This window comes from Aythya ferina (genome assembly GCF_964211825.1).
Source record: "Aythya ferina genome assembly, chromosome: 14".
NCBI classification, from domain to species: domain Eukaryota; kingdom Metazoa; phylum Chordata; class Aves; order Anseriformes; family Anatidae; genus Aythya; species Aythya ferina.
The window spans coordinates 3,234,259-3,249,206 of record NC_140312.1 but is presented as its reverse complement, the minus strand read 5'-3'; positions in this window follow the sequence as shown (position 1 = coordinate 3,249,206).

Below are 14,948 nucleotides of genomic sequence, written 5' to 3'. Positions count from 1 at the left end.
GTTGTGTTGTGCCAGCTCCCTCCTGCGTGTCTCTGTCCTGCTCCTCCATGCGTGGGCACCAAGGGACTGGCCCATGGGGCACTGCTCTCATTCACAGCCCTGGGAACTGTCTGCTGATGGGCAGGGTCAGGGGATAAATACACAACATTTAATGGGGAAACAGGCACTTGGGTTTTGCAAGCCAACCTCCACACCCTCCCAATGCACACTGGCTACCAGAGGTTTCAAACCATTTAGCAGAGCTGGAACAAAACCCTGTTTAAAACATACATAAACTTGGTGGAACTTAGTGGTTTGTCCCCAGAGACTTTGCTGCTGGGTAGCCCACTTGGTTTGGGACCCTATTTTGTGAAAATGCTCAAATTAAGCTCTTGATCTGGGTATTTTAGTCTTTGATTTAGCAGAAGTTCAATTATATGCCAAGGCTGGAAAGATAGCAAGTCTGCCCTAATCTGAGAGATGAACCTTAAAATTAAAAAAAACAAGGTGGAGAAAATAGCAACTTTCCTGTCCTGTGAGCAGGACACATTCCCAAATACTCAGTGCCCTAGGCTTGGGAATTTGTGCTGTTTTTTACCTTGATGTTCGCTAGCAGAGAGCACGAAGATCCAAAGCCCATGATGAGAGCAATAACCATTCTGAGACGTTTATAAATGACCCTCTTAACTGTTTATGAGACATTATCTGAGGTAAAGCAGAGTAGGAGAAATAAACTTGAAGTAGGAAGAGCTGGCTTGCCTCCCAGATGGAGCATGATAAAGCACCAGTGTCAGTGTTTCTTCTCAGTTTTATGGCAGCCTTTAACTGCTTGGTGTTTAGGATTTTTTATCAGAAAACGGAAAGAAGAAGGAATGGATCCAAAGCAAAGTGGTTTTCACAAACAATATTCTCCAAATGACTTTATGTGAGCAGATACTGTGTTATCTGGCTATCAAGATAACACCATTTTTTTTTACTTGCCACAACTGCCTGCTACTCAGATTCCCAGTCCTGGTATGTACGAGGAATTCCTGAGCACTGCAATAAATTTTCAAAGGGATCTGGGTGACCCCACTGCTTCTTTCCTATTAGAAAATATCTTGAACAAAGTTAATCTCTGGCCAGATTTCGCTCATTAAATAGATTTCTATTGTCTCACTTAAGTAGTGTGTCCATTTTCTTTTCCCATATTTAGCAGTAAATATCTTCATTGTTTTGAAACTCTCTGAATTCAATTCATCTCCCACGGAACCTTAATGAATGCCCCATAGTGGAACCGCAGGAATGGGATACATTTGTTACACAGAAAGTTCTTCTATAGGATCAAATGCTTAAAAACTACCTAATTTCTTACTTTTCCTTAACCCAAAGAATAAATCACCCTAAGTCACAAACTTTCATTGCCCTTTCAAGTGTTTTTCAACACCGCTTGAGACAAAAAATGTTAAAACCCAGTTGTTCTAGATTTCGATTTTTAAAATGCAAAATACAAACCTGAAACAGGACCTGGAGGAAAAGTCAACAGAAAAGGAGGGCTCTGAACAAAGATTTTTGCTTTTAACCACCTGCTTTAGGCACCTCCTCAGCAAGGAAATGCCTAAAATGTGCAACGATGTCCCAAACCAGAGAGATCGAGGAACTGTGAGCATCCAGACCTTAAAGCCCAATCCAGTTTGGTGTTAGAACAGAAGACATTGTTATAGAGAATACTTTTTTCTCAATAAAAACAAAATGTAGATTTAAGCCATCAGGTTTATAAATATGGTGGTTGGATCTTGACTGGTTTATGTTACTTTATGGTTCTGGCTTCTTTCTTGGTTACGAGTTAGCACAGCCATCAGATTTAACCAGTACCATTCTCCACAGAAAAGACCATCAGTCAGGACTGGTAAAAAGAAAAAAAAAAAAAAAAAGAAAGAAAGAAAAAAAAAAAGTGACTACTGCTTACTGAGGAATAGCTTCTGTCTCCAGAACGACCTGTAAGGAAAACTTGCTCGTTGTATTAAACATATTTATGTTGGATGAAAAGACTCATCTGTTTCCCCATTCTCTTTTTCAACATGCTTTGAAAACCTTATTGAAACGGTTGTCAAATTTGCAGAACGAACAGAATTTTGGTAAACTAAAATGCCTAGAGCCATTTAAATAGCATTTTTCTCATGCTTCTGCATGAACTTGGAATTGCGTCAAACAAAATCCATGAGAGAAATCTGGCAAAGAGGGAAAACTGTTGTTTTTTTAAAAATACTTCAGAAATAGAAGACTTCAGGTCATCCTTTGCACAAACAGAAGGTTTGACTTATCCAGCCCACCAGTGCTTGTGGCATTTCAGCTGTCATGTGCCGTGCAAGACAGGCAGGACAAGGGATGGAGACAGGGTGGGCTCTGGAAACCCTCCGTGTCTCTTCAGACCAGAGCTGAAATCGGTTCGTGAGGACGGAGCCAAAGAGCTGAGGAAGCTCCATGTCTCGGCACCCACAGAGCCAATTTTTGGTTGGATCCAGTAGTGCAGCTTTCTGCCAAGTCCAGTGTAAATTTATCACCAGTTCTCTTGAAATTGGTTTTCCTCCCATCCTTAATTGCTTGATTCAGTTTAGCTCCCCCAGACTGAGCTACTGTCTGAAAGCAAAAGTGAAAAACATTTCTCTTTGAGAATGTACCTGAGGATAAAGCACTTTATGGGCTGTGGCAGCAAATGATGAGCTACAGGAATAAAAGCCCTGACCATTCCTGCAGTGTTAATGCTCTCAGTCGCTCCGTGGCACAAGGCAGTGCCGTGGCTGGTGCTCCTCTTATTTTTCTATGGGTAAACCATGTCCCTTGCTCCTGATTTCCTCCATGACAACTGAGCTCAAGCTGCAATCTAATGGCAATTTGGGTGCCGTGTTCCTGCAGGGCTACTGAGAGAGAACCGTGTGTGTTGTAGCTGGTGCCGGAGGGACCCAGCTCCCCCTCTGCGTGGCCGTGCCACAGCACCAAGAGCCTCCATCAGCAGCAGGCAGGCAGAGCTGCTGCTCCCGCCAGGCACCAGATGCTGGAAGTCCTGGATAAATATGTAAAATCCCCTAATTCCACCAGTCTAAAATTTCCAAGCAGAAAAAAGAAGACATGTCCAGGGAAATCATGCCGCAGCCTGGACTTCAAGCTTTCAGTTCCAGGGATTTCAGAAAACCCTGATTCAAAATTTCCACTAATGCTGTTTAAAAATATACCCTCCCCAGCCAGCAGGAACCCAAATGGAGAGCTAAGCATTACTTGAGTCCACAGCAAGAAAAAAGCCATAGCCAGGCCCTGGAGAACTGAGCTGGTTTTGGATATCAAGGAGAGCAATCCCATCTCTGCAGCAGTTTCCTTGCAGAGCCGTAATGCCACGGGGTTTCACATCTCTGCTCTCTCCATGTGCCATGAGACCCGGGCTCTCTCCCACATGCATGACCATGCTGGCATCTCACCCATTTTAACTCACTCAAACTTTTCCCACATTGAACCAGAGTTGCTTTAAATCACCACGATATTACAACACCATCATGCTTTACACTTGCAGCTTCTTTGAGACCATTTTTGTTTTTCATTTTCACTTTCTAGTTGAGTTTTTCTCCAGGTGAGAATAAGGTTCATGGAAATGCTCATGTACTCTACCTGTTCAAACAGAAATGCCTGAAGTGCCCATTTCTTGCACACTTTTTAGTTAAGCAAATGAATGAGCTGTTCTCCTGAAACTAGCCATCCAAAAGAGATTAAAAACCCAATTTCTCTAAGCATTTAAATTGCAGTTCTCCTGACCTCATTATTCACTGGTAGAATAAGACACAGGATCCATAGCAGAGCAGGCAGTAAATCCTTATACTTAGCACAATCCCCTGCCAAGCAAACTCCAAAGATCCACACCGCTTCTACAGTGCAGTGGCTGCAAACAGTATTTTAAGCGTCTTAGCATGTCTCCACTGAAAAAAAAAAATGAGGTACTTTGAGATCTGGGAGTATGCTCCAAGCAAAATATAGATGCCTCTATAAAACACATCACACTGCCCAGAGCCTGTCACTTGGGTACCAAAAGGATGATGGCCCTGTTCAGCAGCATTGAGCCCAGAACACGTTGGGGCAACAAGACATTGTCCACCTCTGTTGCATTTGACTCGCAGTTAGCTTGTGCCAATTTGCTCGAGGATAGCTGCACCACAACCCTTTGCACAGACCAGACATCCTTCCAGGCACAGCAAAGTTTACCCCAGAAAAAAAAATGAATGGGATCTGTAAATCTCTTTCACAGGACAGTACGACTGTGCAATTTTTGATCAAAGTCATCCAGCACAAGCATAGGCAAGGATTTTTGGACGTGGAAGTGTTATTCCCCACTTGCCATTTAGAGCGAATGAAAGGAGAGACCGTGATGCAGTGTGCTGCTCGCAGATTAATGCAGGGAAGAGTAACTTGTAAAATAAAAAGGGAGACTTAAAAATAAAATAGCTTGACAAGGAAATACTTGAGCTGTCTAAAATAGACTTATTTATATGTTTTGGCAAAGACCACATTAATTGGGATTATTATTCACATGAGCCTGGAACTATATAATGTTATCCAATAATACAGAGAATCTGACACCAAAACATGTCATAGGATATGTTACTTTTGCATTTGCCAGACATGGAATCCCATAAATTGTTATGTCTGATAATGGTCTGCAGTTCAATGGACAAGACTTTAAACAATTTGCAGGGGATTATGGATTTCGACATACAACATCCAGTCACGGTTATTTGTAATCAGATGGTCTAGTGGGAAAGGGAATTAGGTTTCTGAAGCAGAGCCTGGCCTGAGGCTCTGTTGAACTTGAGAACCACACCTTCAAAACCTGGACTATCCTCCGTAACGAGGGCCTGAGAGCCTCAGCTACTCAAACCTCCAGTGGAGGAGGGGGCTGATCTTGATTTCAAGGAAGAGACAGCACAAAGATAATCTTACAACAAGGTTTCAAAGATGCAAAGCCCTGGATATGCATTTCACTATGTACGTGATGTTATTGCAGGGACATCTCAGGACTGGGATTTTACAGCAGTTGCTCATGTTTCCCGTAAAGTTCAAAACTCAAACAGAGAGACTCCCAGAAGGAAGCAAGGGGCAATTGCAATTTATTTCCTCTGGGAATGGGAAAATGAATTGGAAAAAGGAATCAGCAGAGCTACTGAAGGACCAAAGAACAGCAAGAGCACCAGGGATGGAAATGCTCCTCAGGGCATGAGCCAAATACCCACAACTCCTGAAAGATTTAGTGAGCTCAGATACAACAGATACTGTCATCGTGTTTCCTACCAGCACAGCAGTACACACTGGAAAATTTTCTGGTTATTCAAAAAAAGAGGGAGCTTTGAGTAAGCCAGCACTGGCACCTAATGCTGCAGGGTGGAAACTGGTCCCAGGCAGTGTGCCCTGGTTCCCAGGAGGGAACGTATTGCCATGTCCCTGCCCACAGCACATTTCTTCCAGGGTATGTCCACCACCCCTAAGGAAAAACATCAGAAAAATCTCCATTTTTTTTCTCATGTTTACTCAGATTTAACCCAGCCTGGGTCTGGAGGACCTGCTGGCTCACCAGGGCTCCAAGGGGGTTGTTGTGGAGAAGCAGCCTGATGTTGGAGAAGCACAAACCTGCTTCCTCAGCAGCCATGCCCACTTAAAACAGCCATGAAATCACAGTTTTAGGCAGGAAGGCCAGGCCTGGGATGCGAGTTTTGAGTTCAGTTGTACTGAACCTCTGCTAACCATCATAATTAGGGGTTGCAGACCATTGCCAGGGACATGTGTAAAGAACCCAGTAAAATCCAAGCGTGTCGGGCTTGGAATCCAGTCTTGGAGCGTTTCAGGAAAAAAAAAATGCATCTAATGGAATGAAATGGTAGGAAAGGAGAAAAACCAGGTGTTGCTTTTATGCAAGATCTCTCCACACACTGGGAGAAATCAGCAAAATACCGATGACAAGATGGGCCTGTGCATGGAGGGGTCCTTGGAAACGAGGAGCTCAGCTACCTTTGATTATCTTTGCCTTGTTCCATTGCCTTGGAGCAGCACTAAAGAGCAGCAGAACACATTGCCCTGAAGATCTTGAATGTCAGCCTGGACACCAAGGTTATGCTCGGTTCTTTCCAAAGTCTCCACAGGATCATTATCCCTTCCCCTTCTTTCTATGGAGAGCACTGGAAACCACTTAAAAGACCACGTGCTGACTGCGTGTGATCAGAGCGAAGCTTTCCAAGTGAACTGAGCGCTGGCAACGCAATCCAGGTTGGGAGCAATGGGAATTGCTCTGCTCCATTTAGTAAGCGTGCAAGAGCACCGCATCACTAGTACAAACAGCTCCACACCCCACTGCCAGGAATCTCTGCAGGCGAAGGAAAGCAAAGAAGGAGAGGCTCACAAAAAGCCAGGCACATGCTTGTGCCCCATCTCATGGCAATATCTGGTGTGATGCATTTTAAACCATCCTTAGTGAAAGGATGGGCTTAGAAAGGGCAGTGCTTGCAGGCTGACTTTGTCTGTCCTTGGGGTACTGCCCACTCTGTGTCTCAGAAACCTCCCAGAGGACCCCTCAAGCTCCTCACACAGCACAGAACAACGAGAGCAGTAGATCCACAGCAGTAAAAAGGCACCAAAGCGATTGCAAGTTGAGGGTGATTAACCACACTCTGTACTTTCAAATGCTAAAAACCACACTAGCCAAGCTCTGCAGTTTTCATAACCGTTTTGATTTAAGCAGAGTTTGGCTTCGTGTTGCTCAGAGTGCTTCCAAAATATAGAGGGTTAGGCTGAGTAACTTCAAATGTGTGTGGAAGGAAGGGTCCTGGTTCGCACCACATGATAGGAGGAGTGAAACAAGTGCTAAACCAAAGCCAGAGACCTGCTCTTTTCTAGAAATAGTAAAGACATCTCTCTTACCTGTTTAGGTTGTGCCACATGCGTATTTGAAACCTCAGATGTTAGAGCTGATGTTCACAGGATCAGCTTAGATCTGTGTCACAGCAGGGTTTTGAAGAAAGCACTTAGAAATTAAACTATCCCCTGACAAACAAAAGCCTGTATGCTTTTATCATTTGAAAATGGAATGAATCCAGTGAAAGAGACGCCTGGGAATATCCTTATATCACCAGCAGCAGCTACTGCAGAGCATTTTGAAATGGGATATGGCAACACCCATTTACTGATGGGCTCCCGAGGCAAAAAGGCAAGAAGTGACAGTCCTGCTCGCCCTGGAGAGCAACCGAACCGGGGGCTCTGCAGGTGTAAAACCTGTGTGGGAGATTGACACATGCTCCTCACCTCACCAGGGCTCTGCAGAAGCCTTCTGGAGCAGGGCTGACACCTGCACAATTTTTAGGGTGTTGGTATAATTCCTCTGAACCGAATGGGACTGTGTCAGTATTAAACTGGCATTAGTGATATAAGGGTTAAGCCTTGCAGGTAAAGGATTTGGAATTCTTATTTCTGTTCCACCTGCCAGTTCCTTCGCCAGCATGAAAATAAAAATGAAAATATAAATGAAATGAAAACATAAAATGAAAAAAAATAAAAATGTGAAATTCAGCTTTTTAGCCACGTTTTTCTAAAAATTAGAACTTGGAATGAGGAAGGAAGGCTGTATCTGTTAAATGCTTAATGTAGGTCTTCCAAACAGTCATGGAGCTGGTGACGCTTTGTTTTTGAGTACTGCTGGAGATTTTTAACTAGGATTTCAAGTTTTCCTGGCAAACACCTTAACCTTCACAAAATGTCCTCATGGCATGGAGACAGCGCTAAGGCAAAAGTGTTGGTTCGGCAGCCATCAAGGGGCAGCAGGACTGGTTCCCAAGGCCTTGGAGCCGTCACATCCCCACAGCCTCCATCCACCTCCTGCCTGATGCCCCTAGTCTGGGGCATGTGTTCAGCCCAGGACACTGAGCTCATTTCCAAATAGGCTCCAGAACCTCATTTCCTTCTTGCCATAACAGCAAGACATTACTTACGGAAAGCTATTCTTCGTTTTGTTGTTTTAATGTTATTAATTATCCTCAGTGACAGTTCTAAACCGTTGGTTGTTTTTTCTCCTCTGATAAGACAAACATGTCTGAATTGAACAAGCCTTGACACATGCTGGAGATATACACTGCTCCGAAATAATGAGGGAGCTCTTTAATACAACACCACAATATGTATGGGCAAGTTGTTGCGATTGGAACAGTATGAGCTTGTCAGATCACAGTGAAATGGTATTTATTGAAAGAATAGATACGAGGAAGAATAGCAGAAAGTATTCTGCTGTACAAACACGCAGCTGAGCAAAACCTTTGGAAAACTAGGACTCATGCAACATCAAGCCATTTTCCACACAAAACTCCCGGATGTTAATAAAACTCCCCACAATAAAATAAACCTCTTCTTGAAAAGGAGAAAAATACAAATGAAGTTCCAAATTTAGTCAGGTCCAGGTGAATAAAATGGAGAGAGGAAGAGTTGCATGGTGCAGAGCAAGGAAGGTCCTGGCCCCTGAAGCTGAGCAAACCTGTTGGTGACACGCACACAGCCCCTGCCTATACAAAAACCAGTGCCTATCAAATCAGTAGCTGTTGATTTATCTGACTGTAAACAATAAGCCTGAACCACGCAAACAAAAAGGTCATGCAATGACTTTTGTTAAAAAACACAGGGTTACAGTAAATTTGGGCAGAAATATACCAAGTTTCACTTCCAAGAGCAGGGAACTGCTCATGGGATGGCAGCAAGCAATGATCCCTAGTGAACTTGTGCACATTTTAATAGTATTGACTTACTAAAATCAGAGAGAGGAAAGCGTGACAGCAGCCTACACACTAGGTGTGTGTCTGAATGCCTTTGTGTATAACACGGGCAACCGATTTCACAAAGCACACAGCAGCGTGACTCACATTGTCAATACAACTCCCAAACTTCAGAACTACAAGGAGGTGCTGGTTTCATCCTATTCAAAGCCCATTTTGAATGGCAAAATGCTTTCTGGACCTGACAGCCAACCTGCCTACAGCTCTGGCCGGTCTGTGTGGCATTGCTGCCACCAGGCTCCTCCTCAACCCGATGGGGAGCATGAAGCTGTGTCCTCCTTGTGTCCCAATCCCCAATGACAGCCCGTGATGCAGCCCATGGTGGGCATTTCAGCATGAATGGGCTTGCAGTGAGATCCTGTCCTTGCCTGACACTTGCCCAGCAGCAGGAGGGGTGACGATGGAAAGCAGTGAAGCATGGCTTTCCAAGGTACTCCTTGTGGGGGGATGCTCCCAGGCATTTCATGCAACTAATTCCCTCCTGTGCCACCTGCGTAGTGAAGGAGTGGGCTGCAAGGCTGGAAGGAAGGCTGACCAACCCATTTTGCAGGCAACAGGGCTAAAAACCTGTAGAGGAGAGGAGGCAGGAAGGGCTTAGACCCCACTCCCAGCCCCACTCCTGCTGAATTCATGGGAATGAATTCAGGAGAAATCCCAGCACCGAAACATCAGCCCAGCACCAGCAGGGCAGTCCTGAAGGGAAGGGGCAGACACGGAGCACCTGCTCCCAGCACGCAGAGCTCCCGGTCAGCTGCCTGTTTTCACTCGTGTCGTCGCTGCAGGCACAGTGGGTCGGGGGAAGATGATAGCTGCAACCTAACACAGAAATAATTAACCGCTGTGCACCGAGGGGGAAATACCACGGCGGCTACAAGGAGCATCAAGAGCCAGCAGCCTCGGGCAGGTGGCTCGTCAGGGGAAGGGAGCAGCATCGCCACCGGGGCTGTCGCTCGGCGCTCTGACTTGCAGTGGCTGGGCAGCCCTCTCCCAGTTTGCCATCGGCCTGTTGTCAGGATCCAGCTCCGGGTGTAAATTTACACCGCCAGGAATTAGCAGCCAGCGGGCGGTGGGCTGGGAGGAGGCATTACGGGTTGCAGCCACTGGGTGCTGGGAGCCGAGCGCTGGGGCAGAGGGACCCTGCCCCTCGCAGCAGCATCCCGCAGCGGGTGCAGGTGGTTTTCTACATGCAGACACCCTGGGGCGCTTCTCCAGCCACCAGCTTTGAGGCTAATAACCCTACAAATAAGCTGTGCAATTTAGCTTCTCCTCGTGGTAAGAAAACAAAGGAGTGGCAAGACGGGATGTCCACTGCAGCGGCATCCTCAGCCGCCAGGGAAGGGGGAGGCAGTGGCTCCTCACTCCCCGTTCCCTGGGATGTAGGAGAGGGGCTGAGGAGGGGTCTGGAGGAGGAAAGGCAACGCAGGCTGAAGTTTGGCCCAGGTTTAGCTCCTCGTGGCAGGGCAGAGCTGAAGCAAGGGATGGGAGAAAAGCAGGGCTCGGATATAAGGCGGCCGGGTCGCAGGCTGTGGCTGAGTTCTAAGGAGGGATTAAAAGAGCCAAATATATGTGGTTTAGCTGGGAGACGGCTAAGGGGACACGATAACAGCCTGCAAGTATTCAGAGGCCGTAAACATCAAGGAGGGAGGGGAATTATTTATGGTTATACTTTGGGCATAACTAAGAGTAATGGGACGAGATTAAGAAAGGAAGGGTTTAGGCTGAGCATCAGGAAACATTTCCCAGTGATGAAACGTGTTGGGCTGCAGAATAATCCTCCCAGAGCAGCCACGGGAGCACAGCAGTTCGGAGGGTTACGACTGCCCATGACTAAACCCTGGGCTATGTGCTGCCAGGCGTAATGGATAATGCAATTTCTCTCTCTGGCCTCCAAGGTTATTTCCTTTCTGTCTCTGCAGAAGGAATATCTTATCGAGTAATACATGCTTCTGACATGAGGCTCCTTTTGTCACACACAAAAGAGGCTGCCAGTTCCCAGCCCTGCCACGAGTGTCACTACAGTCAGCGGATTAGGGACGTGCCCTGCGCTGCGGGTCACACCTCTTGCCTTTAAGGCACCCTCACTTCCCCCAGGCTCCAACCAAAACAAATACAACCTGCTCTCAACAACTTTTTTGCATGTTTTTTAAATTAGCAGTTAAATATCATGAAGTGGAGAAATGGAAAAGAAACCAGTACAAAAGAAAAGCTGAGGGAAAAATTAAAAAAAAAAAAAAAAAAAAGGAATGGGAATCTGTCCTGCAAGCTCACTGCTTGTATCCTTCTTTTGCCACCTCTGTCTTCATGACAGTGATGCCAGTGACCAGGATTGGCCTCAGTTCAATACCAAAGTATTCCTTGGGTCAAAGCTGGGAAGCTCTTGTACCACACAGAACAGTGACACCAACCAGAAAAATATATATGTATTATATATATATATATTAAATATATATATATGTGTGTATATATATACATATATATATATAAAGATTTCCAAGCATTTTGACAGGAGAGCTTCCACCCAGCCTTGGATGGGGAGGAGTCAGTCACCCAAGAAGAGGAAGACGCCTGGAGGAGCCGTCCATCAGGATCTGAGTCACTGCATTTGCATCGTAATTAGGGGATTGGAAATGCTGAGCAGCAGCACGAGGTGGTAACAGAACAGGAACCTCTCCTTTCTGAGGGGTTGTGAAAAGCATGGGGTGAAGGGCTGCCATGTGGGCAGGGCTGGGCGCGGGGCACAGAGCATGAACCAAAAGATGGGCTCAGGAGTGCCAGACCAGCACGGGGATCCCCACACCATGAGGATCAGGGCAGAGGGGGACCAGGAGAAGTGTCCTGAGTCCTTCAGAGCCCCACGGCTGTAACATCATGGGAGGAGGAGGACTGGGGTGTTATCATAAGTAAATGCTCTCTAACACTAGATCCCAGGGATAATAATCCATCAAATCCTAAAGCTTGCCCCAAGCAGCTCCCCAGTTCATGCACAGTGGGTTGCTTCCTTTGTACAAAATCCTTCATGCATCCTCATTTCCCATCTAGTGTTTCACCTCGTGTCGTACCTTGTAATCTTGGCTTATAATACAGCTCAGAGTTATTATATGTCACGTAAGGGTTGAAATTTTTTAAAAAAAAAACAGACCGCAGCTCGGCTCAGACACACCACAGCAACAGGAGGAGTGGTCACAGGGCCTGAAGGGATCCTGGGGTCCGTAACCACCAGGAATTGCTCTACGTGAGCTGCTACCATGGGCCTGGCACGTCAAGGAGAGCTCTGCAGAGATGTGATGCTGACAGGAGCAAGGACAAGAGCAGGCAGGAGGTTTCTCACTGCAGGCATGGCCAAGGTGTGGAAAAAAATGAGCTTTGGCAGGTCTGCAGGTGCAGCCTTTGAAGATCTAAGGCTCTTCAGAAGAAGCATTTCCAGCTCTTTGTGGTGCCTCAGGGCTAACAGGACACTGAAGGGCTCGCTGCCCAGCCACAGGGAACACCGTGCCCAGCCGGCCCCACAGCTCCCACTGTCAGCCGTGAGCTGGAGCTGGAGGCAGGATAGCAGACCTGGTGAACCAGAGGTCTCATCCGGGATGGAGGAGCCAAACTCCCAGTGTTTACTTACGCGAGAAGCAGAATAAACTCTGGTCCTTAAAACTAAACATCTAAATGCACTCGTTAATCCCGAGACTTACAATAAGCAATTGCACAAACACACCTTAAATGTTTTCTGGCGGTTTTCACAGGTCACCCAGAAAGACGTGTCGTCTTTCAAAACACAACAAACGTCCCCAGGTCGGCAAGAGGGGGCATCTTCAGGTGTGTCTTCACACAAAACACCGATGACTACAGACAACACAGAGGCAAAACCAGCTCCGTGTGCAGGTCGTGCAGGTGGATCCTCCCTGAAGGCTTGGGGACAGAGAGGAAAATTCAAATAACTGACACCCTGAGCGCAGTGCCTGCTTTTATGGTGCAGAGCCCGAGCCTACGGATTTCCCTAGGGTGATCCCTTTTAATAAAGAGGCTCCACTCCTGCCACGCCATTGAACTGCTGCTTAAATACATTCTGAAAGATTTTTTTCATTCATATTTTTTTTTCCCCTGAAAACATGGGCAGTCGCTGAATTTAATGTTTTGTAGAGTAAAACCACAAGGTTTCACTAAGTCCTCATCTATAATTGTGGTAGACACTAAAAAATCCCTTGAGAGTCCTGGCACACACAGAGCCAGACCAGATCCTCCAAGTTTCCTCCACACACAAATCCTCTGAATAACTAATATTAATATATAGTAAATAATAATTGTAATACTTAGCACTTTCCACCCATACATCTCCCAGTATTTCATCGAGCTGGATGAATGCCTTTATTCTCTTGCTCACAGGCAAACACAGACTTCTCTGCTGCAAATGCTTTCCACACAGGTGTTTAATTTTAACCTTCCACCGAGTTTTGGCGATTATGTTGTGGTCAGCCCCGGCACTGGGAGAGCCCCAGGTTAGTCTTTTTCTGTAGATGTTCCCTTTGGGAAAGCAAAAATGCTAAAGGTGTTTTTAATATGTATACGTGGACAATTCATTGGCTTCCTAAATGCCAAATATCCGCTCCCAGACTCATTTATCTTCTTTCTCTTTCATTGCTGTGAGCATCTCTCACTTAGTTTCATCGTGCTTCAGCAGGAGGTGGACCAGCCCTTTTATACTTTTGGAGGAAACGTTTTCGGCATGCTCTGTATTTGCAGCGGCCAGAAATGCCTCCTCTCCCCAACCACGGGCAGTTCCCAGCTGGGACAGCACCTCCAGAGGCACAGCCCTGCTCCAGGAGCCGTCCAGCTCTGCCCTGTGCAAGCAGGGTATGGAACCTTGCTTATGCCCTGTGGTGGTGACAAGCCCATCTCTATAAAGGTCTGTCATTATTTTGTCTGCATTATTAAAACAGGCATAAGAAACATCTCTCCTTCTCACCTCTTCTGCAGGGACTTCAGACCCTGTGTGATCCTCACCTGGGATTTTCAAATGAGTTTTGAGGAAGAGGGCTTAAAGGAAAGAGGGGACTGCTGAGAGCAGTGTGTAATAAAACAACAGCTTTGGATAAAAGGCAATTTTAAAAACAGTTGAAATGCTGAACTACGTAAATCTGCATAGCAAAAGCCAGGTAAAAGCTGATGCTGATTGTGGTAAATCAAAGACAGAGACATCAACATCTGCCTTGGGCCAGAAATCTGGCAATGCAGCATTCAGACAGCTACCTGAAACAGACACAGGTCCAAGGAGAGCAGAGTTGGGGAGGTCTGGGCATCCTCAGCAGGACCCTGTCCTCTGGCCCGAGAGCAGGATCCTGCAGGAGCACTGCCAGAAGCTCCTCAAGGAAGTCATGCAGCACAAACCTTTGGGCATAGCAACTCCCAGCAGGTCTTTGCGTGTGCAGCTGCCAAATTCACCTTGAGCATCCTCAGCCCAGCGCCAAGCTCTGCTGGAAAATACGCAGAGGTGCATAAGTGATGTTTTGTCACATCAGCTCCACCGACTGCTCTCAGGCTTCCCCTGGAAGCTGCCTCTCATTTCTGCCTTGCTGAATTCAGCAGACCTCAGGGATAGGTTTGGCAAAGAAAGAGGTCATCTAAATACAGCTTTGTACGGTCCGTCCCCGAGTAATGAGACGCACATTGAGAAATTGCTGCGGAGTTTGTTGCGCCCTCCCAAACCCCTGGAACCACACAGAAAGAGCACATTCCCTCAGAAATGCCACCTCGCACTCTGTGTGTGCCCAAATTTCAGTGTGTGGGCAAGCAGCTGGGCGTGGGGAGGCTGCACGAGGAGGGACAAGACCCAGTAAAAGGCAGGAGCAGGAGGGCAGAGGCACGGCCCCCACTTCTCGGTGACAGCTCAAGGCCAACACATGGCAGCTCTCCCTGAACCAGCACCCTCTCTTCGGTTTAATCCATCCCCGCAATTAGGAGGTAAACGCTCTGGTGGGAAAATGTAACAAAATATTAAGCCATCAGTTTTCATTTGCATGAGGCCCCGTGCACGCTGCCAGAAAGCGCCGTGCGTCTCGCCTCTTGGTACGGAGCTCCTGCCAAGGAACGTGTGCTTTCCTCATTTCCACCCCCAGGCCAGCATGGTCACCTGAAAACTAACGCTGGGGACCCATG